We start from the raw sequence: 27865 nt of genomic DNA on the forward strand, positions 1-27865 counted from the left end.
TAAAACTAATTCCTGGAGCAAAGGACAGTCTATTCAATAAATGGTGCTGGGAAAACTGGATTTCCCGTGCAGAAGCCATGAAACAAGACCCTCTACCTTACACCTTACACAAAAATCCACTCAACGTGGATTAAAGACCTAAATCTATGTCCTGACACCATTAAGTTATTAGAGAACATTGGAGAAACCCTTCAAGATATTGGCACAGGCAAGGAATTTCTGGAAAAGACCCAGGGAGGCACAGACAGTCAAAGCCAAAATCAACTATTGGGATTGCATCAAATTGAAGAAGTTTCTGTACTGCAAAAGAAACAGTCAGGAGAGTGAAGAGACAACCAACAGAATGGGAAAAAATATTTGCAAACTATCCCAACAGATAAAAGGTTAATAACCAGAATCTACACAAAGAGATCAAGAAACTCCACAAAAACAAAACCAACAACCCACTTAAAGAGATGGGCCAAGGACTTCAATAGACATTTTTCCAAATAGGAAATCAAAATGGCCAACAGGCACATGAAAAAATGTTCAAGGTCACTAGCAATCAGGGAAATGCAAATCAAAAGCACAATGAGGTTTCACCTCACCCCAGTTAGAATGGCTCACATACAGAAATCTACCAACAACAGATGCTGGCGAGGATGTGGGGAAAAAGGGGACACTAACCCCACTGTTGGTGGGAATGCAAACTAGTCCAAGCCACTATGGAAATCAGTCTGGAGATTCCTCAGAAACCTGAAATATAACCCTACCGTTCGACCCAGCCATCCCCACTCCTTGGAATTTACCCAAAAGGGGCCCAAACTGATAAAGAAAAAAGCAGTCTGCACCCTAATGTTTATTGCAGCACAATTCACAATGGCCAAAAAAGACCTGGAACCAACCTAAATGCCCATCAATGGTAGACTGGATAAAGAAATTATGGGATATTGTATTCTTTAGAATACTATACGCGCAGAAAGAAATAATAAACGAAATCCAGTCATTTGCAACAAAATGGATGGAATCTGGAATTTGTCATGCTGAGTGAAGTAAGCCAGTCCCAAAGGGACAAATACCATATGTTCTCCCTGATCGGTGACAGCAGACTGAACACCAAAAGGAAACCTCCTGAAGGGGAAATGGACACTATGAGAAATGGTGACTTGAGCTCAGCATAGCTGTACACTAGGAGGCTTAATGCTATAACGAGTACTCAAACAGTATATTTCCTTTGTGTTTCTATGGGGGTGCAAACTGTTGAAATCTTTGCTTAATGTACACTAAACTGATCTTCTGTTAAAAAAAAAAAAAAAAGAAAGAAACTATCAATTCCCAACTTGACTCTCACTGGGATTAAATACTGTGACCATAGGAATGCGATCTGATTTCATCATCATTTAAAAAAAAAATCACCTATTATTTTTCACTTTATGTTTCTGTGTGGGAACAAACCTGTTGAAATCCTTACTTAGGGTATGCTAAGCTGATCTTCTGTATACTAAGATAGTCGAAAATGAATCTTGATGTGAATGGAAGGGGAGGGGGAGTGGGAAAGGGGAGGGTGGTGGGTGGGAGGGACGATATGGGGGGAAAGCCATTGTAACCCATGAGACGTACTTTGGAAATTTATATTCATTAAATAAAAGATAAAAAAAAATCAAAAATAAAAAAAATAAAATAAATGCATGCATAAAAAAAAAAAAAAGAAGAGATGTGCAATTTGGGACTGCTCAAGCTGACTTACCTCAAACGGTAAGAGTTAGAAACATACCAGGGGATTCCAATTCAATCCCATCAAGGTGGCATGTACCAATGCCATCTCACTAGTCCCCAGTGATCAATTTCTGTGCACAATTGATCACAATGATAGGACTAAGAACCAAAGGGATCACATAAACAAGAATAGTGTCTGCAAATACTAGCTGATAGAATCAAAAAGGGAGAGAATGATCCAACATGGGAAGTGAGATACACAGCAGACCCATGAGAATGGCAGATGTCCTAACCAGCACTCTGGCCTCCAGAATCAGCCCTTAAGGCATGCGGATCCAGCTGAAAGCCCCATGTGAGTATTCCAGGCATGGAAAGCCAAGACACTCTGGGGAAAAAAAAAATAAAAGATCTCCACAAGTGAGATCCCAGTGGAAAGAACGGATGTCATCAAAGAAGGAGGTACCTTTCTCTAGAAGGGAGGAGGGAACTTCCACTTTGACCTATGGCCCTTAACTAAATATTATCAGAGTCAGTGAACTCAGGGGGCTTCCATAGCCTTGGAAACTCATGACAAGAGCCTAGGGTGATTACTGATGCCATAAACAAGAGTGTCAATTTGTTAAGTCAACAGCAGGAGTCACTGTGTACTTACTCCCTCATGCAGGATCTTTGTCCTTAGTGGGCTGTACGTTGGGATTTAGTATATAACTAGTACTCAAATAGTATTTTTCACTTTATGTTTCTGTGTGGGAGCAAACTGTTAAGTCTTTACTTAATGTATGCTAAACTGATCTTCTGTATATAAAGAGAATCGAAAATGAATCTTGATGTGAATGGAAGGGGAAAGGGAGTGGGAAAAGGGAGGGTTGCGGGTGGGGAGGGACGTTATGGGGGGCAAGCCATTGTAATCCATAAGCTGTACTTTGGAAATTTATATTCATTAAATAAAAGTTTAAAAAAAAAAAAGTTGCATTTTATGTCTACTTAAAACTAGTGGTTGAACTCTGTAATTAATACACAATTACTCTTAGGTGTTTAATTAATGCTATAACTAGTACTCAAATAGTATTTTACACTTTGTGTTTCTGTGTGGGAGCAAAATGTGGAAATCTTTACTTAATATATGCTAAATTGATCTGTATATAAAGATAATTGAAAATTAAACTTGATGTGAAGGGGAAGGGAGAGGGAGTGGGAGAGAGGGGAGCGTTGTGGGTGGGAGGGAAGTTACAGGGGGAGGAAGCTATTGTAATTCATAAGCTGTACTTTGGAAATTTATGCTCATTAAATAAAAAAAAAAGAAATGTATATGTAAGTCCAGACTTGTTAAATTCTCTCCATCTGTACACCCATTCAGCCACCCTTCTTTCTCTTTGTGTGTGCTGTGATGTCTGTAAGAAGATCCACCAACATTCACTCTGATTATTTTTTCTTAGGAAATGTCAGTAGATTTTATTTGGCCTTGGATATTTATTAATGTGTTGATTTTTTTCTTAGTTTTTACTTCATTTTTAATTTTAGTAAATTTTTAACAGATTCAATATTATTTATACATACAAATCTAGGAACCTAATGATATTCTCACCATCATTCCTTCTCTCCCACTCTTTCCTGCTACATTTCTGAGATTTTTCCTTTTAACTTTGAGAAAACATTTTAAATTCACATTACAGTAAAAAGCTAAATACTTCACCAGTAAGAAGTTTTAGCTTGAATAAAGAGGAAAAGACCTTAATTTAGTGGGCATATACACAGTAGCTGCCAGACAGTAATTGAATGGAAAAAATGGCCATTTCACCCCATATGGTTTTTTTAGTAGTCAAATTAATTTCTTTCAGCTTGACACAGAACCATTGGCAACATAACAAATAAGTACTTCCTGTGTTGTTACAAGATGCTAATTTATTTTCATTTAAACATTAAGTGCATTCTTTCTTGAGTTTTTAAATTTGAAAAGTAAGGAAAATCTTCAAAAAGAATTTCCTCACAATGAAATTAATAGGTAAGTTAATTTTAGTACAGAAAATTTTTACCTCTTAGTAGGCATTTTCCAAGACTTTCACATAGTGCCTCACAGGCCCAGTAGTCAAAAATTTAAGCTGTAAAGTCCTCTTCTTTTTCTGTTTTGTTGATTTTCAAAAATGTGAAACAGCATTCTATGACAATGTAAAAGAGGTGATACACGGTTCCACTGGAGCTTGCAATAAACAAGGCATAAATTTGTTAGTATAACTTTGTCCCCAAGTACTGTGTGGCACAGACTCACCCAAAAATTTGTGGTTTTTATTTTTTATTTTTAACAGATTCATGTGGTTTGTAGATAGAGCTCTAAGAATATCATGATGTTCCCTCCCTCCCATCTTCTTTACTTCCTTCCTTTTTTCCTCTTTTTCATTTTGAAATAAAATGTCAAATTACATCAGAGACAAAAAATTTACTACTTCACTGAATAGGAAGTTTAACAAGTAAAAACCAAAAGTACCCTAGTGAAGAGTGGGAATATAGACAAATGGTTACAAACAGTAATTGAATGGAAAAATGACCTTATCACTCATATACAATAAATTTTAAACTAATCACAAATCTTTAAAATTATAATTGTATAGCATTCTCAAACATTGTTTTGACAAAGGTATAAAACACAGTCTTAGAAAACTATCTTCAGTTGTGCTGATAAACAGATATTTTAATTTTTAGCTCCCACATAAAGGGGAGAATATATGTTATTTGTCTTCATTTCACTCAGCATGATGTCCCTCTCAGCTGTGTCCATTTTGGTACCAAATGGTAGAATTTCATTCTTCCTTATACATGAATACTCTTCCATTGTACATGTGCAACCCAATTTTCTTAATCCATTCATCTAATGATAGATGGTTTGAAAATTTTGGCTATTTGGAATAGTACAGCTATAAATATGGTGGTGCAGGCATCCCACTTTGATACACTGTGTTCCAAGACTTTTGGATATATACACCTAGTAGTGGATATACACCTAGTAGTGGATCTACTGGACTCCATGACAAGTCTATTTCTAATTTAAAAGAAATCCCCCACTGTTTTCCACAATTGCACCACTAATTTACATTTGCACCAACAGTTAGTGAGTGTCCCCCTCTGTCCATGTCCTTAGCAGCATTTGTTATTCTCCATAGTTTGGATTGCAGCCATTCTGAGAGTGCTGGGGTGATATTTCATTTTGGGTTTTCATTTGCATTTCCCTGAAGGCTAGTGATGTTCAGCTTTTTTGTACATATCCCTTGGCCATTTGTATTCTTTCCTTTGTGAACTCTGTCTATTGAAGAGGTCTTTGCCTATTTCTAAACTGGATTGCTTTTTTGTTGTTGAGTTTTTGAAGTTGCTGATATATTGAGGGATGTTAATCCCCTTTGTGGTTTGCAAATATTTTGGACATTCTGCAGTTGGTCTTTTCCTAATGGTGGACATGTCCTTTGCTGTTCAAAACTTGTGAGGGCTGGCGCTGTGGCCATGGTGGAGTAAAGCTGCTACCTGTGTGGCTGGTACCATGGCACAGCCAGGTTAATCCTCCGCCCGCGGTGCCAGAAGCCATCGGTTCTAGTCCCGGCTGCTCCTCTTCTGAACTAGCTCTATGTTGTGGCCTGGGAAATCAGTAGAAGATGGCTCCAAGTCCCTTGGGCCCCTTACCTGCATGAGGAGACCCAGAAGAAGCTCCTGGCTCCTGGCTCAGGACTGGCACAGCTTCACCCATTGCAGCCATTTACCTAGAGTGAACCAGCTTAGAAGGAGAGACCTTTCTCTGTCTCTTCCTCTCACTGTAACTCTCTCTCTCAAATAAATAAAATCTTTAAAAAAAAATAAAGCTGCCACCTGTAGTCCCAGCAACCTCTATGGACATCAGTTCAAGTCACAGCCTGCTCCACTTCAAATTCAGCTCTCTGCTATGGCCTAGGAAAGCAGTAAAAGATGGCCCAAGTCCCTTGGTCCCCTGCACCAGCAATGGGGGGAGATCTGGAAAAAACTTTCCTGGCTCTAAGCTTTTGGATCAGCATAGCTTTGACCATTGCAGCTAATTGGGGGTGAACCCAGCAGATGGAGAGAATCTCTCTCTCTCACTCTCTCTCTCTGAATTGGATATAGTCCTATTTGCTTAGTTTTGCTTTTGTTGCCTGTGCTTTCGGAGCATTGTCCAAAAAGTCTTTCCCTACACTGATATCTTGGAGTGTTTCTGCTATATTTTGTTCCAGCACGCTACCATCTCCAGGTCCCAAACACACGTCTTTAATCCATCTTGAGTTAGTTCTTTTATATGGTGACAGGGATGGATCTAATTTCGTTGTTCTACAAATACACCCCATTTTGCCAACATCATTTGTGAACAAGGCTATCATTAGTCTAGAGTATGGTCTAAGCACTTTATTCAAAAAGAGGTTGTATGTATGTGGATTGATTGGATAGATTTCTGGGCTTTCTATTCTGATCCACTGGTCTATGTACTCATTTTTATGCCACTTCAAAGCTGCTTTAATTGGTACAAATTATAGTATTCTTTGAAGCTAGGTATTGCAATGCCTCCAGCTTGGTTTTTATTGCTCAGATTTGCTTGGATATCTATTCTGGATCTCAGTGATTCCATATGAATTTTAGGATACTTTTTCTAACTCTGTAAAGAATGCCCTTGGGGTTTTTGATAGGGATTGCATCGAATCTGTAAATTGTGCAAAGTAGTAAAGCCAATTGTAATGATGTTCATTCTTACCAAGGAGCAAGGAATACCTTTCCATTTTTTTATGTCCTTGATGATTTCTTTCATCAATAGTTGATGGTTTTCATTCTAGATTTTTTTACTCTAAAGATCTTTTATGAAATCCCATTCCTAAATATTTGATTTTTGGTGGGTATTGTGAATGAGATTTCTTCCCAGATTTTTTTAAAAGATGTTTTTTATTTATTTATTTGACAGATAGAGTTATAGATAATGAGAGAGACAGAAAGACAGAGAGAAAGATCTTCCTTCCATTGGTTTACTCCCCAAATGGCCGCTAGGCCAGCACTGCCACCGATCCGAAGCCAGGAGCCTCCTCCTAGTCCCCCATGTGGGTGCAGGAGCCCAAGGACTTGGGCCATTCTCCACTGCCCTCTCGGGCCACGCAGAGAGCTGGACTGGAAGAGGAGCAACCAGGACTAGAACCCAGTGCCCATATGGGATCCCGGTGCCACAGGTGGAAGATCAACTAAGTGAGCCACAGTGCTGGCCCCATTCCCTGATTTTTCTATATGTGAGTCCATTTTCCTATAGTGAAGGTGTTTTATGCATATTTTGTAACCCACAACTTTACTGAGTTGGTTTAATATAAATACTGTGAAGAGGAATGGAGTGGATGTTGGAAACGAGGTCAAGGAAAGGTTTCCTAAGGGAAAGAGACATTCAACCAGAGCATTAGCAAGAGGCTGCACACGGGAATGAGCGTTTAAGGTACAGGGTATCATGTCGCAAAGACCCTAATAAGGGAGAGCAGCAAAGTTGGCTCAGATAACCAAGCCAAAGGCATTGAGTTTGGAGGTCAGGAGGCTGACAGGCAGAATGGTGCAAAAAAAAATGATGGGATTTTGGTCTCTACAGTTATCTTCTAAGCTGTTATACCAACAGGAAGCCATTTTCAAAAGAACAAGGACGGACTATGATAGCATTTTATTTTATCTTATTTTTAAAAAGATGTGTTTATTGATACATTCAAAAGACAGAATAACAACAACAAAGAGACTAAGAGACAGAGACTCCTCCTATCTGGTGGTTCACTCCTAAATGCCAGAAACAGCCCAAGGTAGACCACACTGAAACCAGGAGCCAGGGAACTCCATCCCTAAAGGGACCCAAATGCTTGCGGTTCTAATTTGCAGATTTCTCAGGCACATGTAGCAGAGAACTGGCTCAGAAGTGGAATGGCCAGAGACTAGAACAGACATTCTGATAGGGAATACTGGCATCACAAAAAAGCAGGTTAGCCCTAGCCCACTGTGCCATAACACTTGCACCCACAATAGCATTTTAAAAAAGGATAAAGTAATCTGAATTATGGTACATAATTATTACTCTGATGTATGGAGAATGAGTAGTGAGGGAGCAAAGGTAGGTAATTAGAAGATAGAGGTTAGGAAATAGCTACCAGTAGTTTAGTCCAAAATGGTGGGCCTTCAACTGAGAAGTTCTAGTTGAGATGAAAAACGTGGATATATTCTGATGTTTATTCTCCTCATATTCTTTAATTTCTGACTTCAAATATGAATTTGAATCAAATATATATATGCTCCCTGATATTAAAGGAAGTACTTAATATCCAGGCAGTATCTTTTCTATCCAGTCACCATAGTTCTAATCATCTTATTTCAGTTTAATTTCAGTACTATGTTTTTGTCTTTGGGATCATTATCTTTATTATCTAGACTTGAAGTTACAAATATAAAAGATAATAGAGTATCATGAACAGCATATTTAATCAACACTCTAGCCCAAATGGATCTAACAGATATCTCACAGAAGTTTTCATCTTACACTTAGAGAATACACATTCTACCTCAGCAGTACATAGAACCTATTCTAGGAATTGACCACATACTAGGCCATAAAGCAAGTCTCCGTAAATTAAAAAGAATTAGAATCATACGATGCAGCTTCTCAGACCATAGAGGAATGAAGCTGTAAATTAGCAACTAAGGAATCCCTATAGGCATGTTCGAACATATGGAAGACTAAACAACATGCTCCTGAATGAACAGTAGGGTCATTGAAAAGAAATTAAAAGAGAAATCCAAAACTTTCTGGAAGCAAATGAAAGATAACAACACAACACACAAAAACTTGTCGGGATACAGCAAAAGCAGTGTTGAAAGAGGAAACTTTATAGCAATAGGTGCCTACATCAAGAAAGTGGGAAGCACCAAAATAAATAAGCATCTCAAGGATATCAATGCATCTCAAGGATCTAGAAAAACTGCAACAAATCAGACCAAAACTAGTAGAAGAAGAGAAATAATTAGAGAAAGATATCAACAGAATGGAATAAAAAAATACCAAAAAGATCAGCCAAACGAGGAGCTGGTTTTTTTGAAAAAAAAATAAACAAAATTGACACCCCATTAGCCCAGCTTAAAAAGAAAAGACCCAAATCGCAATAAAATCAGAGATGAAAAAGGAAACATAACAACAGACACCACAGAAATAAAAGAGTCATCGAAGAACTTACTACACAAGGACTTGTATGCCAGCAAACAGGAAACCTATCAAATGGATAGATTTCTGCACACAGAAACCTACTTAAATTGAACTATGAAGACATAGAAAACCTAAACAGACCCATAACTGGGACAGAAATTGGAGCAGTAATAAAGGCCCTACCAACAAAGAAAAGCCCAGGACCAGATGGATTCACTCCCGAATTCTACCAGGCATTTAAAGAACTAACTCCAATTCTTCTTCAACTATTCCAGAACAAATAGAAAAAGAGGGAATCCCTCCCAAATTCTTTTTATGAGGGCAACACCTCACCTTAGTCTCTAAGACTAGAAGAAGATGCAGCATTGAAAGAAAATTATGCCAATAGCCATGGCAACTGCTATTTGAAGAGTGAACCAATAGAAGGAAGACCTCTCTCTCTCTCTCTCTCTCTCTCTCTCTAACTCTGCCTGTCAAAAAAAAAAGAGAGAGAGAAGAGAAATACAGGCCAATTTCCTAGATGAACATAGAAGCAAAAATCCTCAATAAAAATCTGGACAATGGCATGAAACAACACATCCAGAAGGATCCCCATCCACCCAGAACAAGTGGAATTTTCCCCACTAGTTTACCAGGGATGGTATTTTTGTTCTACGTAATACCACTGGTTGAACTCTTACAATTAACACACGAATATTCTTAGGTGTTTAAAATTTAACTGAAAAATGGTCCCTATTAAAATATAAGGGTGGGAATAGAGAGAGGAGGAGATGTGCACAGTTCAGCACACACTCACTGGTACTTATATCACTAATGGTAGAATTCAGAAATGTGCCATTGGATTCCAAGTCCCATTAAGGTGGCATGTACCAATGCCATCTCACTCGTCAAAGTGATCAGTTTAAGTTCATAATTGATCATAAAATATAGGATTAAGTGTCAAAGGGATCACATAAACAAGACTGGTGTCTGCTAATAATAACTGATAGAGCAAGGGGAGAGAACAATCCATCATGGGAAGCAGGATATACAGCAGACTCATAAAATGGCAGGTGCCCCATAAAACCAGCACTCTGGCATCAGAATCCAGCCCTTATACATTCAGATCTGGCTAAAAAAAGCCCCATGAGAGTTTCTCAGGCAATGAAAACCAAGATACTGTGGTAAAAAAAAAAAAATGGCCTACGCTGGCAACCTGGGTTCTAGTCCCGGTTTGGGGGGCTGGATTCTGTCCCAGTTGCTCCTCTTCCAGTCCGGTTCTCTGTTGTGGCCCGAGGCAGGGGCCGTGGAGGATGGCCCAAGTGCTTGGGCCCCTGCACCCCTGCATAGGAGACCAGGAGGAGGCACCTGGCTCCTAGCTTTGGATCTGTGGGGTGCGCCTTCCGTAGCAGCCATTTGGGGGATGGGCCAATGGGAAATGGAAGACCTTTCTCTCTGTCTCTCTCTCTCACACTGTCTATCTCTGCCTGTCAAAGATCTCTGTGAGTGAGATCCCAGTAGAAATAATGGGCCATCAAAGAAGGAAGGGCACCTTTCTCTGAAGGAGGAGGAGAGAACTTCCACTTTGACTATGGCCTTGTCTAAATAAGATCCAGAGTTTGTGAGTTCAGAAGGCTTCCATAGCCTTAGCTCCACAGTATTGACTCCTCCACGGTTTCCACCCCCCAAACCTGTAGCTTTGCTGTCACAGGAGCCATGGTCACTAAAGAAAGAAGGGCTGACCATATGGAAGGAGGCAGCCCCAGCAGATGGCCCTACTGGCGAGGCCTAAGCACTGCCAATGCAGAAGCCAATGCAGCATGGCCTAGCTCCCTGCAACAGTAAAGTACCATGGCATTGTTTGCTGTGCCGCTGTCCTGCTACCTTGTTGCCTGCATGCAAGGGACAAGGCTGCTTCCAGGGAACAGAAAGGAGGAGAGTTCACACTGTCAAGTAAACCCATCCAGCTCTACTCCAGGCTGCTTGAGTGGGACAACAGTAACACATACATTCATCTCCACTGCTGCCATTCCTAACCAAAAATGAGTCTGAATTATAACAGACATTCAAAGGAAACTGCAAAGCAATAACCTGGAAAAAACAAATAGCTAGAGTAATATACGGTTGGATTCCTAGAAGGCAAAGCAGACCAGGCGAAACGCACGAATTTAGCCCATGACCCAAGTCCAAATCACCAAGAAGCCAGACAGAGATGGAACATCACCCAGAAACTCTCCCTCCACATCCTATTTTCTACAACACATGGTTTAACTTCTATCCACAGCAGTGGACTGAGATATTTTAATTCAAATTGTGATGTTTGAAAAAGCAAAGGAAAAAAGTAGACTCTGAGAAAATAAAGAGCCAACATAGTGCTCTGATATGCTTATGCTTTATACTGCTGAACTACTACCTATGCATCAGCTGACTACATCTGAGCAGCTTCTCATAAGCACTCTGGAAACACAACTATTGGAAACTTGTGCTACCAAAATCATACCATACACCATAGAGGGTGGGAAAATAAATAAAAGTGAGCAAATGAAGGAAAAAGGAAACTACCTCAAGATTATCTGTCTTTAATTTTAAAATATGATCTCCATAGGTTCACATTAAAATGAGTTTATGATTTTATCCCTTCATGAATGACAGAGGAAACTCATATAATGTTTGCAGTCAATAATGCAGAAGGGTTGGTATCCCAAAGAGCAAATGCAAATCCACAGAGAATAAAGAAATGACTGGAAAAATCCAAGGATGAATAGATTTATTAATTCATTAGATCAAAGGCAATGTTTTTTTATTTATTTTTAAGCTTTTATTTAATGAATATAGATTTCCAAAGTACAGCTTATGGACTACATTGGCTTCCCCCACCCTGCCATGACTTCCCCTCCCACCCGAAACCCTCATCTTTCCCACTCTCTCTCCACTTCCATTCATATCAAGATTCATTTTCAATTCTCTTTACTATACAGAGAAGATAAGTTTAGTATTACATTAAGTAAAGATTTCAACTTGGTTGCACCCCCATAGAAACACAAAGTGAAATATACTGTTTCAGTACTCGTTATACCATTAAATCTCAGCAATGCTGTACAGCACGTTGGAGGAAAGAGATCCTACATGAGGAGTAAGTGCACAGTGACCTCCTGTTGTTGACTTTGCAAATTGACACTCCCTGTTTATGGCATCAGTAATCTCCCTATGCACCAGTCATGAGTTTCCAAGGCTATGGAAGCCCCTTGGGTTCTCCCCGACTCTTATTTTGTTTAGACAAGGTCATAGTCAAAGTGGGGGTTCTCTCCGCCCTAGAGAGAAAGGTACCTCCTTCTTTGAAGACCTGTTCTTTCCACTGGGGATCTCACTCGCAGAGATCTTTCATTTAGGTCTTTTTTTTTTTGCCAGAGTGTCTTGACTTTCCATGCCTGAAATACTCTCATGGGCACTTTCAGCGAGATCCGAATACCTTTAGGGCTGATTCTGAGGCCAGAGTGCTATTTGGGTTATATGCCATTCTATGAGTCTGCTGAGTATCTCGCTTCCCATGTTGGATCACTCTCCCCTTTATTTATTCTATCGGTTAGTATTAGCAGGTACTAGACTTGTTGATGTGCTCCCTTTGACTCTTGGGTACTTTCATTATGATCAATTGTGAACTGAAGTCGATCACTTGGAATAGTGAGATGGCATTGGTGCATACCACCATGATAGGATTGAATTCGAATCCCCTGGTATGTAGCTAACTCTACCATTTAGGGCAAGTCAGCTTGAGCTGTCCCAAAGTGGCCATCTCTTCCCTCTCATATTCCCACTCTTATGTGTAACAGGGATCACATTTCAGTTAAATTTCAACACTTAAGAATAACTGTGTATTAATTGCAGAATTAAACCAGTCGTAGTAAGTAGAACAGACAAAAAATACTAAGAGGGATAATGTATTAAGTTGTTCATTAACAGTCAGGGCTTATGCTGATCAAGTCACCATTTCTCATAGTGTCCATTTCACTTCAGGAGGGTTCCTCTTTTTGGTGTTCAGTCCGTTGTCACTGATTTTATTGAGGATTTTTGTGTCTATGTTCATCAGGGATATTGGTCTCTGTAATTTTCTTTCAGTGCTGCATCTTTCTCTGGCTTAGGGATTAAGGTGATGCTGGTTTCATAGAAAAGAATTTGGGGAGGATTCCCTCTTTTTCGATTGTTCTGAATAGTTTGAGAAGAAATGGGATTAGTTCTCCTTTAAATGTCTGGTAGAATTCAGCAGTGAATCCATCTGGTCCTGGGCTTTTCTTTGTTGGGAGGGCCTTTATTACTGTTTCAATTTCTGTTTCAGTTATGGGTCTATTTAGGTTTTCTATGTCTTCATGGTTCAATTTTGGTAGATTGCATGTGTCAAAGGAATCTATCCATTTCTGATGGATTTTCCTGTTTGCTGGCATACAGGTCCTTGTAGTAATTTATGATGGGTCTTTTTATTTCTGTGGTGTCTGTTGTTCGTTTCCTTTTTCATCTCTGATTTTTATTGATTTGGGTCGTTTCTCTTCTTTTTTTTTAGTTAGTTGGGCCAATGGGGTCTCAATTTTGTTTATTTTTCCAAAAAAACCAGCATCTCACTTGGCTGAATTTTTGTAGTTTTTTTTTTTTTGGATTCAATCCTATTAATGTTCTTCTCTGATTTTAATTATTTCTCTTCTCCTACTAGATTTGGGTTTGGTTTGCATTGCAGTTTTTCTAGATCCCTTGAGATGCGCTGAAAGCTCATTTATTTGGTACCTTTCCAATTTCTTGATATAGGCACCTATTGCTATAAGTTTGCCTCTCAATACTGCTTTTGCTGTATCCCATAAGTTTTGATATGTTGTGTTGTTATCTTCATTTACTTCCAGAAAGTTTTTGATTTCTCTTTTGATTTCTTGAATGACCCAGTGTTCATTCAGGAGCATGTTGTTCAGTCTCCATGTGTTTGCATACTTTCTAGGGTTTCCTGAGTTGCTAATTTCCGGCTTCATTCCTTTATGGTTGCGAAGCTGCATGGTATGATTCTAATTCTTTCAAAATTTGCTGGGACTTCCTTTATGGTCGAGTAGGTGATGTCAATTCTAGAGAAAGTTCCATTCATTTCTGTAAAGTTTATGTGAAGTCTTTAGTTGTAGGATTGAGAAAGTTCTGTAGATATCTATTAGATCTAGTTGGGCAATAGTGTCAATTAGTATCTGCTGTTTCCTTGTTGATCTTCTGTCCTATTGATCTGTCTATTTCTGAGAGTGGAGTAGCCAGAGTACCCCCAGTACTATTGTATTGGAATCTAAATCTCCCTTTAAGTCCCTTAACATATCTTTTAAATAGACCGGTGCCCTGTAAGTAGGTGCATATATATTTATAATAGTTACATCTTCCTGTTGGATTGAACCCTTAATCATTATATAGTGTCCCTCTTTGTCTCTCTTAACAGTTTTTGTATTAAAGTTTATTTTGTCTGATATTAAATTTTATGGCTACACCTGGTTTTTTTTGGTTTCTGTTGGCATGGAATATCTTTTCCCAACCTTTTCACTTTCAGTCTGCATGCCTCTTTGTTAGAGAGATGTGTTTCTTGTAGGCAGCAAATAGTTGGGTTGTGTTCCTTAAGCCAATCAGCCAATCGGTGTCTTTTAACTGAAGAGTTAAGTCCATTAACGTTTAATGGTGACTATTGATACATAGTGACTTTGCCCCTGCCATTTCCCGGAGACAAATTTCTAGCTATATGCTTTGAGCTTCCCATGCTCTTTTACTGAGTAGGTGTTCTTCCTTTACCTTCTTTCATATTGATGGCCGTGTTTCGTGTGTTTCTGAGTGTGGCACATCTTTAAGTCTCTTTTGCAGGGCTGGACGAGGGGCATGATTCTTACGCCCTTTACCACTCTTGACCCTGTTTCCATGTGATCTCCGTTCATGGCTGTGCCTGTCTTAAGGTTGTCCCCCAGGGGATCTTACCCATCATTGACTAATCAGCGCTCACAGTGAGAGACCACAGGATTGCTTGCTCAGATGGGGGTAGGAATGAGGAACAATGGTAATCAGGAATGGCATGACCACACACAGGCTGTGGGCCCGATTGAGTGGCTGACCAGAGCTAGTGGGGGTATAAGGCTAGTAACGGATGTGGCTATGAGCAGTTTCTCAGGGAGTGGGATGATAGGGCAGGTGCGTCTGCTAACAAGGCAGACTCTCAGTCTTGTTCAGCTGGTTCTGGTTGGCTGTCAGTTGCAGGCTTGATGTTTCTGGCTGAGTACCCAAATGGGCTGTCCTGCATTTTCTGGAAAAAGACACAAGCATATTTTCAACCCTTGGTTTGCAGAGGGTGTGGTCCCTTCCATTCTCCTGTCTGGGGGTGTTTCCACCTAACCATGGGGGCTGGGGTCTGGGATGGAAGGGATCCCCAGTGTTTATAGCCTGGGCTGATCCCTTGGGAATCAAAAGTAAGAAAACTGATAGTGAAAAGGACCTCAGTCAAAGCAAGCTGTGGGACCACATAATGTATGACCAAGCTCTGATCTTTAAGTGTGCTGGTTGCATGAGAAACATATTCTTTGACAAATGGCAGGGCTATTTTTCATGCCTTGTGCGGGAGTACTGTCCACTGAAATCTTTTTGTACCTTTTGGGCTCCCATACTGTAAAGGCGAGTAGGCCTTATCCTCCATGATGGGAATGGAAAAGAAGCAATCTTTGATGTCAATGGTTACTATGTGGCATCTGTTGGGAATGGCCCCTGGATGGGGAATGACAGCCTGGAATGTTCCCATCTTTTTTATGATTTTCTCAATGGCTCTCAAATCCTGTAGTAGCCTATATTTTTCCCTATTTCTTTGGTATCACAAAAATGGGTGTGTTGTGAGGGCTAGTAGGGAGCTCTATGTGTCCCCTTTTCCAAGTGTTCCTGTACCAATTCTCTAAGGATGCCAAGTTTGGGTTGTAATGTGGCCACTGCTCTACCAAGATGTTTCCTGCTTTTTCCCACTCAGTGGGGATTGGGCCTGCCTTTTGTATGAGGTGAGCAGTGGCCCCTAGAATTGAGGATGAATCTTACTTGTTTGCTTGCCATCAAAGCTGCTGGCTTGTGGAGATTTATGATCTGTTAGTAAGAACCACTTGCATTTGTGAGAGCTCTATCTCTCCCCCTATAAGGTGTGGAAACCTCAGCAATTAGTAGAAAGATCGGTTCCCATATCTCCATTGTCATCTCACTACATTACAGGTGTGATGGCCTGATCAGCAAATTTTAATCCTCCATGTCTTGGAGGTAGGGCCCAGGTGCTGTCTTCCAATGTTGCATTTTTTTTGTGTCCTAAGCTTGCTATTAAGACAGTGGCATCTGCCCCTCTATCAATTAAACTTACAAAGGCAATGTCATCTAAATATAGGGTCAATTTTGGCCTCAGATTGAAGATAGGCATCGACCAGTTAATGATGGTGGGACTTCCCTCTTAACTTGATGGGCTGAGAGGGCCACCCCACTGGGAATTTAAAGGCTTGGTTCTTGCAATCTTTTGCCCAATGAAAGCCCTTTTTACATCCTGGGACACAGCGTTTTGGGCTTGCCCCGTCTGTCAGCATTTGGGCAGTTTCGACATGGGTGTCCTAGTTCCTGACATCCCCAACAAACTGGAGGGTCATTAGGCTTCCCTTGTGTTCAGTTTGTTAATGGCTACAGTTAGGGCCTGTATGGGTGTTTCAGCAGGGTTTACTTCCTTTGTGGCACTATCCATTTAGAAATGTCTTCATTATGGACTGGGGCGAGTGCTGCTTTTGCCTCTTTAGTAGCACCTTCCCAAGCTAATTGTTTGACCAGATTGTCTTGATCAGGGCCAAGCAGTAATCTTTTTCTCTATTGCCTCCAAGACTCTGGCAAGGAAATCGGGGGAACCATTCGCCTAGGCCTTGAACTAGGGTTTTAAAGAGCTGACTATAAGTGGGAGTGTTTATATTTTTTAAAAGGCTCTAAGTGCCAAAGCATCTCTGACCTGATCCAAATGGGCAACTACTCCAATGCAGGCCTGTTCATGGGGATATATGTAGGTCCCCATGGCTTGTAAGCATATCAAAGGTTACTGCAGTTCCATAGGCAGCTTTATTCCTTGCCTACAGTTTCAACCTCTTTCTCTCACCAGAGGAAGACTTTCCACTGTAAGAACTGTGAGTCACCTCGACAAACATACTTTTGAGCAGTGTAACTCTCAGTCAAAATGAGGTTCCTGCCCATTGTGTGAGCACCTGTTCAAAGTAGGGAGAGTCCAGGGCCTGACTCTTGAGGAGCCTTTTGCCAGCACAGTAAGGTATTTTATGGGTGTTGGAATCCAGAGGCCTGAGTTTGCCATCTGCTTCCACATTTATGGCAAGCATGTAGGTGGGATGGGATCTAGCAGCTGCCCCGAGAGCCTGGGGTGCCCAGGGACTTCGCACACACATGGGGATCCTCACTGAGTGCAGATGGGATGACCTTGCCATGGGTTCTTGCCTTGGGGGTCTTCAAAGTTCATCCCACAGATATGTCGGGGGTGTCTGATTAGGCATTGCTAGATTGTCTGCTGTCATGTCATTTTTCACTGTCAGAGCTCTCTCTCCCTAAGTCATCAACTGTTGCCTGTGAAGCAGGGATCTGGAGTCAGGCTCCTATCACTCACAGATTCATTATGTTTGCAGTACCTCTGTGTGCGCTTCTGAGAGGGGAGTATCTTTCCCAGGTTTGAGCACTTAAGAGCAGCACACCATGCCAACTCTAGCCAAAAGAAAGACACCCACAGCACTGCTGCCATAACAAAACCAATTCCTAGCACCTCAGTGGCTGATGGCACTATGCAGGGGTTCTCCACATTAGAGGGACAGACAGTGGTGTATCAGATAGTACATATGTCCTGTGCTTAGTGGGGGACTTCCTGGATTCGTTAGGTCAAGGCCGTATGCCCACATGGTGTCTCCGGAGCATCACCTCTCTCGAAGGAGGGTAGATGACTTGGTTCCGAATTCTGGGATGATCAGTCCTTTATGCAAATTTGCCGGGTGAACCAAAAGTAAAGGGAGGAGCTGAGAAGCAGTGTTACACTTCTGGGTGGTGTGTGCCTAACCTGGGTCACTTAGACTGAGGACAAGGACAAGGAAAGAGGCATAGGAGGGGTTCTGTGCTCACCTTCACAGAACCGAACAGCACATAGACACCAAGGGGCCTCTTGCCGAAATCAGGGGGACCTCGCCGAGTCCACACACTGTCTCTTTCTTAGTCACACTGGCGTGCCAGATGTTGCTGTGGATCCATTCTGAGAGGAGGAGCGTGGTGGAGTACAAGAGGCACTAAGTCACCACACAGACCCTGGGAGTTGGGTGAAAGCAGGCCAGAGGGGAGCAGCTCTGAGGCCTCATTTCTTTCGGTCTAGTACAGCATCTACCATAGTCAAGGCAGCCAATCCCAGTCAAGGACGTGTTTATGCCCTAGCAAGGCACTGCCCGTTGCATGGCAGGTTTTGTTCCCAGGTGGTTTCCCAGAGGAGTTTCAGCAAGCCATTACTTAGTCACTAACACTTGGCTTGACACTGGCCATCTGGGCATGGGCCTTTTCATTCCACCACACGACCCCATGAGGGTGCAGGGGCCCTGACATGTGGGTGCCAGCGCCTCCCAACCTGTGGGGGTGCCAGTGCCCACCAACCCATGAGGGTGCCAGCATCCCTGACCCCATGAGAGTGGCTGCCACCCCTGACCCCATGAGGATGCTTATGGCCACCGACTCTGTGAGGGTGCCAGCACTCCCCTGACCCGATGAGGGTGCCACGTGCCTCCTTGCCCATAAGGGTGCCAGTGCCCCCCGACCCCGTGTGGGTGCCAATACCCTCCATCCCATGAGGATTTCTGAGCCCACCCAACTGGGGGAGGAAGTCTACATGCCCCCCCACAGTGGCAGTCATGGCTACCCCCAGTCCTCACCCACCATAACCACAGCTGAGAGGTGGGCCTTCTTCAGTCTTCCCGGGCAGACAAAACTCCGGAGACTTCTGATCCGTCTTTCAGAAGTCCTATCAGTGTCCCCTAAGGAGTGTCAGCCAAGGTAGATGCCTGCCACTCTGCCTGCCTCAGGACTGCATCTACACTGCTGCAACAGCTGCCACACTGGGGGGCGCCCCTGGGACCTCAGTGCGAGGCCCCTCCCCTCTCCCTACCTACAGCTCCCGACTCCTTTTTGCCTGTTTCTGTCCTTGCTCCAGCTGTCTCTCTCCTCTCCCTTGCCAGCCAGCCTCAGAACTCAGTGTCGCTGCCCAAGGGCCTCCGAGGCTGAGCCCAGGAGTTCTCAGGACAGGATCCACACCCACTGGCAGACGTGGGTGCCCTCTGAGCTGTCAGAGAGGCCAGGGAGCTTGTGGTTGATGGTGTAGGGGCTGGGAGCTTGGAGGGGGTGTTGTTGTGGGACAGCCAGAAGCCTTTGAATCTCCTCCTGGACATGCCACACCCACCCCCAATCCCAGAGCTGCGCTGCTGGGGGCAGGGGGTTGTCTGGCCCTCCTGGCCTGGGGGCTCCACCACAGGCCAGGAGTGACAGGCTGGGGGTCGCCTCATCCCTTGGATGTGCAGTTGGTAGTGGACAGGGGTGAAGCCTCCGGTTTCTTGATGACCTCAAAAACCTGAGAATCCTCTGCACCCATACCAGCCCAGGCCGAGGAAGGGACACACAGACTCCTACCTCTCTCCTGGGTGTTGTCACATCTGCTACTAGCTGAAGGCAGGGTCCTTGGCCCCAGATAAGCCCCGTAGCCAGAGCCAGGTCAGCTACTCTGAGGTCCATCCCGAGCAGGCCAGAGAATTGGTCCAGGGCCCCACCCTGCCACTCTTTGCTGGCCTCTGACTCTCCCCTCTTCTGCTTTTCCCCAGCAGGAAGGGCCCAACCTTGCCTACACGACCTGCAGCCCCCGACCAGCCAAGGCTCCCTCTTAGATTTATGAGTCTGTGGCCAATGGCATCTGGCTGCCCTGCCTGCCCTGCCTCCTCCAGGGTCCCCTCAGAGGACTCCTGGGCTTTTTGAGCACCCAGAGGGGCCTCCAGTGCCCCTCCAGCCATCCACTTTAGCTCCGCCCTCCCTAGTTCAAGCAGTGCTCTTCCTCCTGTCTTTCTCCATCAGGACTGCTGGCTGTCCCATGGGCCTCCTGAGGCTAGTGCTGGCCCTGGCCAGTGGGTCCAGAGGCAGGGCCATCAGGATGGAGGGAAGCCAAGGAGGGCCATGCAGTGTCAGGGACTGTGGCACTGCTGCCCAGGGTGCTGGGAAAGGAGGTGGTGAGTGGCAGGGGAGGCCCTCTCAAACCTTCACCCCAACTCCCAGAAGCTCTGGTCACCCCCACCAGCTCCTCCTCCCCCATATTCCTTCCCTTCCTGTCCCATGGCCTTTTCCAGAAAGCTCACCCCCTTGCCCATCTGTTGCTTCTTCCCACCCCTGCCCTGCCCACCAGTGCCGTGGCCTGGCTGCTCTTGCCTTACCCCCTGTCTCCCCTCCTCTCTCTCCCACTGCTAGCTGATTAGGTCAGGCAAGTCCATCCCGTTCTGAGAGCCCCCAGGCCCCCCTTCCAACCTCTAACCAGATCGCTCCTCTTCCTTAGAACCTCACTTTCCAAACCTGCCTGGACACCTGTTCTGTGATTTGACAGAGGCCACCTCACCCCCAAAGCCTCCCCTTCATCTATGACTTTCTGTTGTGTGGTGAGCTGACACCTCCAGGCATGAACTTAGTGAAAATTTGTGCCCCTCTGTAGTCCTGCTCCTGCCCTGTTCTGTAAATACCTATAAATACTCACACACATACACACACACACACACACACACACACACACAGGCAGCACCCCTGAAGTCGCAGTGTAAGAAAGACCAGCCTGGAAAGTGCCTCTTTCCCCCCCTAGATGTTCCAGAGCACAGCACAGCAGGCTGCCTTTTGCTGGCAGGCCCCCTGCTGCCCTGTGCAATGCCACCCACAGCACAACAGGCCCTGGGCCCTGTGACAGAAACTGCCACACATGGGCCAAGCAGTATGGCTATATCTGTTTATTTCAAGATAAAAACAGGAGCCACCTCACCAGAGAGTGCCACGACCCTGTCTCACCCTCTTTCCTGGGCCGTCAGACTGTCCAATAAATAAACTTCCCAGCCCCACATAATTATTAAGACCTCTCCCTCGTTGCGAGCTCCAGCCTCAGCTATGATACAGGGGGTGACCCTACCCCCAGAATATACTAAATGTTACACAAGTACAACATGTACATGGGGGGAGGGGGAGGGAGGCCCACTGGCAGCAGCCTGTTCCCCTCATCAGGCTTACAGTTAGCCCCAACTGTCCTAGGGCCTGACAGAATGTTGCCACTGCCCTGGCCCAAAGTGCCTCCCAAAAAGAAAAGTGAGTCCCCTCCGAATGCCTGCCTAGCAGCCTCGGCCCTGCCTGGGCCTGGTGTGCCCTCTCTTAGTAAGGGGGCAGGTGCACCCTGCCTGCCTGCCCCAGCCCAGCTGCCCGAGGGCTGTTGGTGGTGCCTCCCAGCTGGCCTGCCTGGGGGCACAGGCACGGAGTGAAGAGCTGGACTCCGCCTGGCCTACCGTGAGTGCCACCTGTGCTAAGGACCAGGTCTCCAGATAGCCTCAGCTTGCCCAGGCCACCTGCGATTCAGGACTAGGAGCCCTTCCTGAATAAGGAACTGCCCTCACCCAGAGAGATGACCCTCGCTCCGAGGAAGATCCTCACTCATGAATGCCCTCCCCCTCTCCCAGAGATGCCCTGGCCTGTAAGTGAACCTTGCCCCAAAGATGACCCTCGCCATAGGATACCCTCGTGTCCCAGATTGCCCTCGCCCAGAGAGACACTCACCCTATTGTGCCCTCCTCCCCCATATACCCATATCCCATGATGCCCTTGGCCAAGGAGTGACCGCTTGCCCATGAGCCCTGCCCAGGAAGTGACCCTTGCCCGGGTGCCCCCACCCAACAGTGACCCCTCACTCAGACCCTCCTCACCCTGATGCCCTTGCCTGAAATTTACCTTGCCCCAAAGATGTCCATGGCCCAGAGTGACGTTTCCCATGATGCCACTGGCCCAAGAAGTGACCTTTGCCCAGCAGCCCCTACCCAAAGATGACCCTCACCCAGATGCCCCCCTCACACAGGTACCCTTGCCTGAAAATGACCTCGTCCAAAATGCCCCTGGCCCAAGAAGGACCCTTACCCATGATGCAACTGGACTGGAAGTGATTTTTGCCCAGCGATGCCCTTGACAAGGTGCCCCCCGCCCATAGATGACCTTCCCTAGATGTCCTACTCGTCAAGATGCCCTTGCCTGAAATTGACCTCACCCCAAAAGTGCCCCTGGCCCAGAAGTGACCCCCTGCCCAGCGATGCCCCTGCCCAAAGATGATCTTCACCCAGATACACTGCTCGCCCTGATGCCCTTGCCTGAATATGACCTTGCCAGAAGTGCACCTTGGCCCAGAAGTGACCCTTACCCATGAAGCCCTGGCTCAGAAGTGACCCTTGCCTAGCAATGCTCTTGCATGGAAGCCCCCCACCCAGCAATGACCCTAACCTTGGGATGACCCTCACCTTATGATGCCCCTCCTCCCCCAGATGCCCTTGCCTTTAAAATGACCTCACTCAAAGATGCCCCTGGCACAGAAGTGACCCCTGCCCCAGCGCTGCCCCTCCCCAGAGTGACCCTTGCTCGGATGCCCTCATCCATGATGCCACCTGCCCCAAAGTGAACCTCTCCCTAGACCGCCCCTGCCCCCGATTCCCCTGGTCCAGAAGTGACCCCTGCCCAGCGATGCCCCTGCCCAAAGATGACTCTCACCCAGATGCTCTTTTAGAGCCCAGATGCTTTCACCTCAAAATGACCTCATGTGAAAATGCCCCTACCTCAGAGTGACCCTTGCCCAGCAGTGCCCTGGCCCCAGAAGTGACCCTTGACTGGATGCCCCCACAAAGAAATGACCCTCACCCAGATGCCCTCCTCGCCCAGATGCCCCCACCCAGAAATGACCCTCACTCGAAGATTCCCCTGGCCTGGAAAGTTGACCCTTGCCCAGTGATGACCCTCACCAAAAGATGCCTTTGGCCCAGAAAGATCCTTTCCTAGATGTCCTCACTCCAAAGATGTCCCTGCCCGGAAGTGACTCCCACCCAGGAGATGACCTCTCACTCAATGATACCCCTGGCCCAGAGTGACCCTTGCCCAGATGTCCCCACCTAGCAGTGACCATTGCCTGAAGATGCCTTTTGTGCCCAGATCCCCTCGCCCACAGATTACCTTGGGCTGAAAGATGACTCCGGCCGGAAGATGACTCTTTCCTGAAGATGACCCCAGCCTGGAGATGGCCTCACCCCACAGATGCCTGTGGCTTGGAGATGACCCTCGCCTGATGCTGCCCTGCACCGGAGGTGTCCCTGCCAGGTCATGGCTCTTGCCTGCTCATGTCTGTGCCTGTGATGCCCCAATGTGTGTTCTCGGCCAGATTATGCCCTTGGCAGGCCTACAGTTGGCCCCAAAGAAGGGGTGATGAAAGCTGCCTGGCTGACTTGCCCAAGGAGATGAGCATCCTCTAGTCTTGGCTTTGTGGGGGCCACACAAATCTGCCTCCGTGTTGGTCATGGCCTCTGAGGATGGAGATGGAAATAAGGAGGCCCCAGGAGCCCCTGGGGTCCCTCCCAGAGAGGCAGCCTAAAGAGGCATTTCTCTCCCCATCCAGGGGTTCTGGCTAAGGAGGGAAGGAACTGGGAAGGAATGACAGGGGGATAGGGTGGCTAGCAGGGGTGGAGTGGGAAGGAAGGGGGGTTGGGGCTCCCTGGGCTGACGGCATCTGGTGTTGGGCGATCTGATCTTAATGTCGTCATCTTCATCAGCCCGTAGAAGAAGGAGATGCAGGGGTTGGTGCCCCAAGCCTGGGCGCTCATGGAGGTGCTGGATCTCCCCCAGTAGCTACCTGCCCTGTGCACAGGAGGGTTCTGGGAGGAGACCCCCTCCCCAGCCTCTCCTCGCACAGGCTCCATGGTGTGGGGCGGGGCTCACCTTCCAAGATCTTTGAAAGAGAGGGAGGACTCGAGCGAGCGCCAGTATCTCTGCTCCTGCCAGCCCTCCCTGTCCCCAGGGGCGCTCTCCCTCACCAGCCTGCAGGGTAGCAGCATCCTGGAGGGCTGGGGACCCAGGAGGGGATGGTCAGCGCAGTCTGTGGGGGCAGCCAGGCTCTGCCCTGCCACTCATGCGCTCGCCCACAAGCTGCAGCACCAGTTCCTGCAGCTGCAGGATTTGATCTGGAAGGAGAGGTGCTCAGCGCCCCTGCCTCGTCCTCACCCCCTGCCCCCAAGAGGCAGCAGGGCCCAGGGCCCCTACCCCTTCATGTCCTCCTTGTCCTGGGCCAGCTGGCTGATGTACTCTCCCTCCCCTTCTCCCGGTGCCGCTCCTTCAGCACTGCCCTCTGATGTTGGTAAAGGGCAATATTCTCCTGCAAAGAGACGGGACCGCGGGGGTACCGCTCAGAGGGTGGGGCTCACCCAGCCCCCATGCAGCTCCTCCCCCTGCAAGGGCCCTCGAAGCTCCCTGGCTCACCGATGGTGTCCGTCTCTCCAGAGAGCTGGATGCAGCAGTGTTCTGGCTCCTCCACCTGCTCTCACAGCTCCGATTTCTCCCCCATCACCTGCAGAAAGCAGTGCTGGGGCCGCAGCGATAGGGTCAGGGCTTAGCGGTCCTAGCCCACTCCCCACCCTTCCTGGCCCATGGCAGGGAAGAGAACCCCTCCCCCTGCAGCTTCTCTATAGCCCCCTGGAGGGGCCTGGTGGGTCTCCCCAGACACAGAGTCCACCCCCAGTCCCAGCGGGCTGATGCTCTTCCCTCTGGCTCCCCCTGCGATAGCACGGCAAAGAGGAGAGCCAGGTGCCAGCCAGTCGGCCTTCTGCTCCCTCAGCTCCCTGCGGGCCGGGTCCGCTCTTCCTCAGCTCGGGAAAGAGCCAACGTTAAAAAATGTCACCTAAGAGCAAGAGGTGAATGAGTTATGTGCATGCAGGAGTGCCTGCTGTTCCCTAGGTGGAATGGTATCTGCTACTGGCTCCCAGGTTAGGTGTGAGGTCAAGGGAAATCAAAGGTGGCGGGGAGTGTGTGTGTGAAGATATAAGGGAGGGATCACTGAGGGAGGCAGGGAAAGGTGGGATGGAGGGGGCACAGGCAGCCTGGCTTACCATGGCCTCTCGGCTCTCCAGGTCTTCCAGGACAGGCACTTTGGCCTGGGGGAATTTCCTCCTCCCCCATCTCCTCCTGAGGGACAGCCAGAGGGGACCCTGATGATCCAGTGAGTGAAGGAGAAAAGCTCAGGGCTCCCCTCAGTGCCCACCCTCCCTGGGAGACCCAAGGCAGCCACTGCCCAGAGGGAGAGGGCCAGCCGTCCTTTGAGTCTCTCTGAGCTCAATGCTGTGCCTGCCAAGACCCCCACCTCCCTCCACAGGCTGTGTCACCTCCCCATGGGAGCCTCAACTCACCCCTCTCCCGGGAGAGCCAAGAGCTTAGCCCAGGCTGCAGCTGCTGGTCCTTAGCTAGCTGGCAGCTTCCAGGCACTCCTAAGGAGCCAGGAAAAGTGAGAAAGGCACAAAGGTAGCAAGGTCCTCCCACTCGGGGCCCCACCCCACACTCACACCAGCCCCTCACCTGGGTCTCCTGCAGCTCTTGTGGAGCCACCTGGACCGCCACCTTGCCCTACACCCCTCATGCTGCAGCCAGAGCCATGAGCTCCTCTACAGTAGAATCTCTTGTGCAGCCCTTCCTTCTCTAAGCTCAGCTGTTGGTAGGAAGCCACGTACTGGTGCAGGTGGACCAGGTACTTGTGCCTTTAGTGCAGACCCTGAGCCTCATGGCTCTTTGGCTACATCTGCGGGAAGACCCAAGGGTGGTGGGGGGAACATGAGGGCAGATGGTGGCTTGCTACCGATTCCATTGGTTGCAGGGGGTGGCACAGCCCGCTTCTCCTGCACCCAGCCTCACACCTCATCCCCTTCTTTCCCATCACTTTAACTTGAGGGCCCATGCTACAGGGAAGGCATGTCTTTGGGGTCCACTTGTGCCTAATACTTTACATGCACAATCTCAGCTAATCCTCAACACCTGTATGGGGAAAAATGCTAAGTTCCCTTTGTTGGGAATCTGAGCGCTTAGCAAAGGGTAGCCCTTGTGTAGTGACCGTGGAGCTGGTTGACACCCTCTCTCTGGGACAATGATGTCCAGACCTGGGAGGAGCCTAGGGCTACCAGCTCTAAGAGTCAGCAGGACAGTCAGCATGGAGGTCACCTGTCACTCCAGACTGGAGTGGCCTCCCTCCTGGGCCTAGCACTGCCCTCCCCAGGGCTTGTCCCCATGGCCCAGTCCTTCACAGTCGGGCTGAGCATCACCATTTCCTTCAGCTCCCCCAGCTTCTCCTGCAGCTGGCCGAGTTCAATGCCAGCTCATTCTTGACGTGCTGCTCTACGCAGAAGCTAGTGAGGCTCCATGTTGTCATTGCTCTGCACCTACAGAAGCAAACATCCAGATCCCAGCACCAGGTGCCCACCTCCCACAGTGCCAGGAGGCCGGAAACTCAGCCCCTCTCCTCCGACAGACATTTGAGCAGGGTCCTGGCTCACAGGGTGCCTGCCTAGGCTCGCCGTCCCAGTTGATAGGGAGGGAAGTGAAGGCCCAGAGGGAAGTGTTTTGTACCAGAGACCTTGCCCAGGGTGGCCGAATGCACCAATCTCACAAAGCTATCTCCCAGCTCGGCCAGCTGCTCCTTGGCTCCCGGTTCTGCAGGGCGGCAGCTATGGTCACGCGGTCGCTCTGCTTGCCCTCCTCAGCCTGGCTGCCCCACAGCTCCGCCTCCCGCTCCAGCTGCGCAGCGCTGTTCCTGCGGCTGGTTCAGGTGACTCAGGCCTGCGTTGTCCTGCACCTGGGCCTGCAGCTGTCCCGCCAGGCTCTCCAGCTCCTTCTGCAGCTGCTCAGCCTGCGCCTCAGCTGTTGTTCTGCCTCTGACCCCGCGGGGGAGCTGGGGACTCTGGGGTGGGGAGGCTCAGCTGAGAAAGCAGCCATCAGGGGCCCCGCCAGGGGGTTTTCAAAAAGCTCCTGCTTGGTCCTTAGCTCCCCAGGAAAACTGCTTGCCCCCACCCCGGTGCTGGCTTCTTGGCTAACGACTTTCCATATTCAGATGGTCATTACCCTTCCAAGCCATGACACAGAGTGCTTGACTGTACATGGCAGACAGTGGGTACGCCACCTCTATTTACAGATGAGGTCACCGAAGCTCAGAGATGACAAGACTTGCCATCCACCAGCACAGACCTGCTTCCCTCTGCCACAGCACCCCTCGCTGGGGCACCCGACACCCATCCTGCTCCCAGGCCACCTCTGCCCCTGCTCACCCATCTGGCTCTTGAGCTTGGCCAGCTCCCGCACCTGACTCAGGGGCTGCGCTCCTTCTCCCTCCCTCAGCGTGTGCAGCTGCCCAGCACAGGGAAAAGAGCCATGAGTGGGGGGCCACTGCTTCCCTCTGCACTGACGCTGCCCCCTAAAACCCAAACACGCAGCCACCTCTTTCTGGAGGCCCCAGCAGGTGCACTTGCTGTTACCATTTACCAAGGCGTCCAGAAAGATCAAGTGAGATGTCCACAAAGGCCTGCCTCACCTTGGCAGACATCTGACGCATCTTCTCCTGCCGCATGGCATGCTCTTCCCTGCAGGCCCTCTATATTTCGGTCCCTGTCCATTCGCAGTTGTCTCTGCGTCTCCAGCAACTTCAAGAATGGATGCAGAAGTTTTGGAAGGAAGCATCGCGGATCCTCACCTGCTCCTGGCCGCCTGGGGCTCTAGTCCCCTCCTCCCTTAGCCCCCTCCTCCAGCCAAGCCTCACCTGTTGCACGTGTTTCTCCAGCCGGGCCTCCTCAGTGGCCTGCAAGCTGCTCCTTACTATCCAGAGACCCCACACTAGCTAGAGGACTGAAT

The 27865-nt window shown here is 47.4% G+C and overlaps 1 pseudogene; it reads right to left on the reverse strand.

Annotated features, from left to right (window-relative positions):
* LOC127487836 (golgin subfamily A member 2-like) overlaps window positions 1-27584 on the reverse strand; it is a 99397-nt pseudogene extending 71813 nt beyond the window's left edge.
* Between the last annotated feature and the right edge of the window lie 281 nt (window positions 27585-27865).

This window comes from Oryctolagus cuniculus, chromosome 5 (genome assembly GCF_051225735.1).
Source record: "Oryctolagus cuniculus isolate XC-2025 breed Fujian yellow rabbit chromosome 5, ASM5122573v1, whole genome shotgun sequence".
Taxonomy (NCBI): Eukaryota; Metazoa; Chordata; class Mammalia; order Lagomorpha; family Leporidae; genus Oryctolagus; species Oryctolagus cuniculus.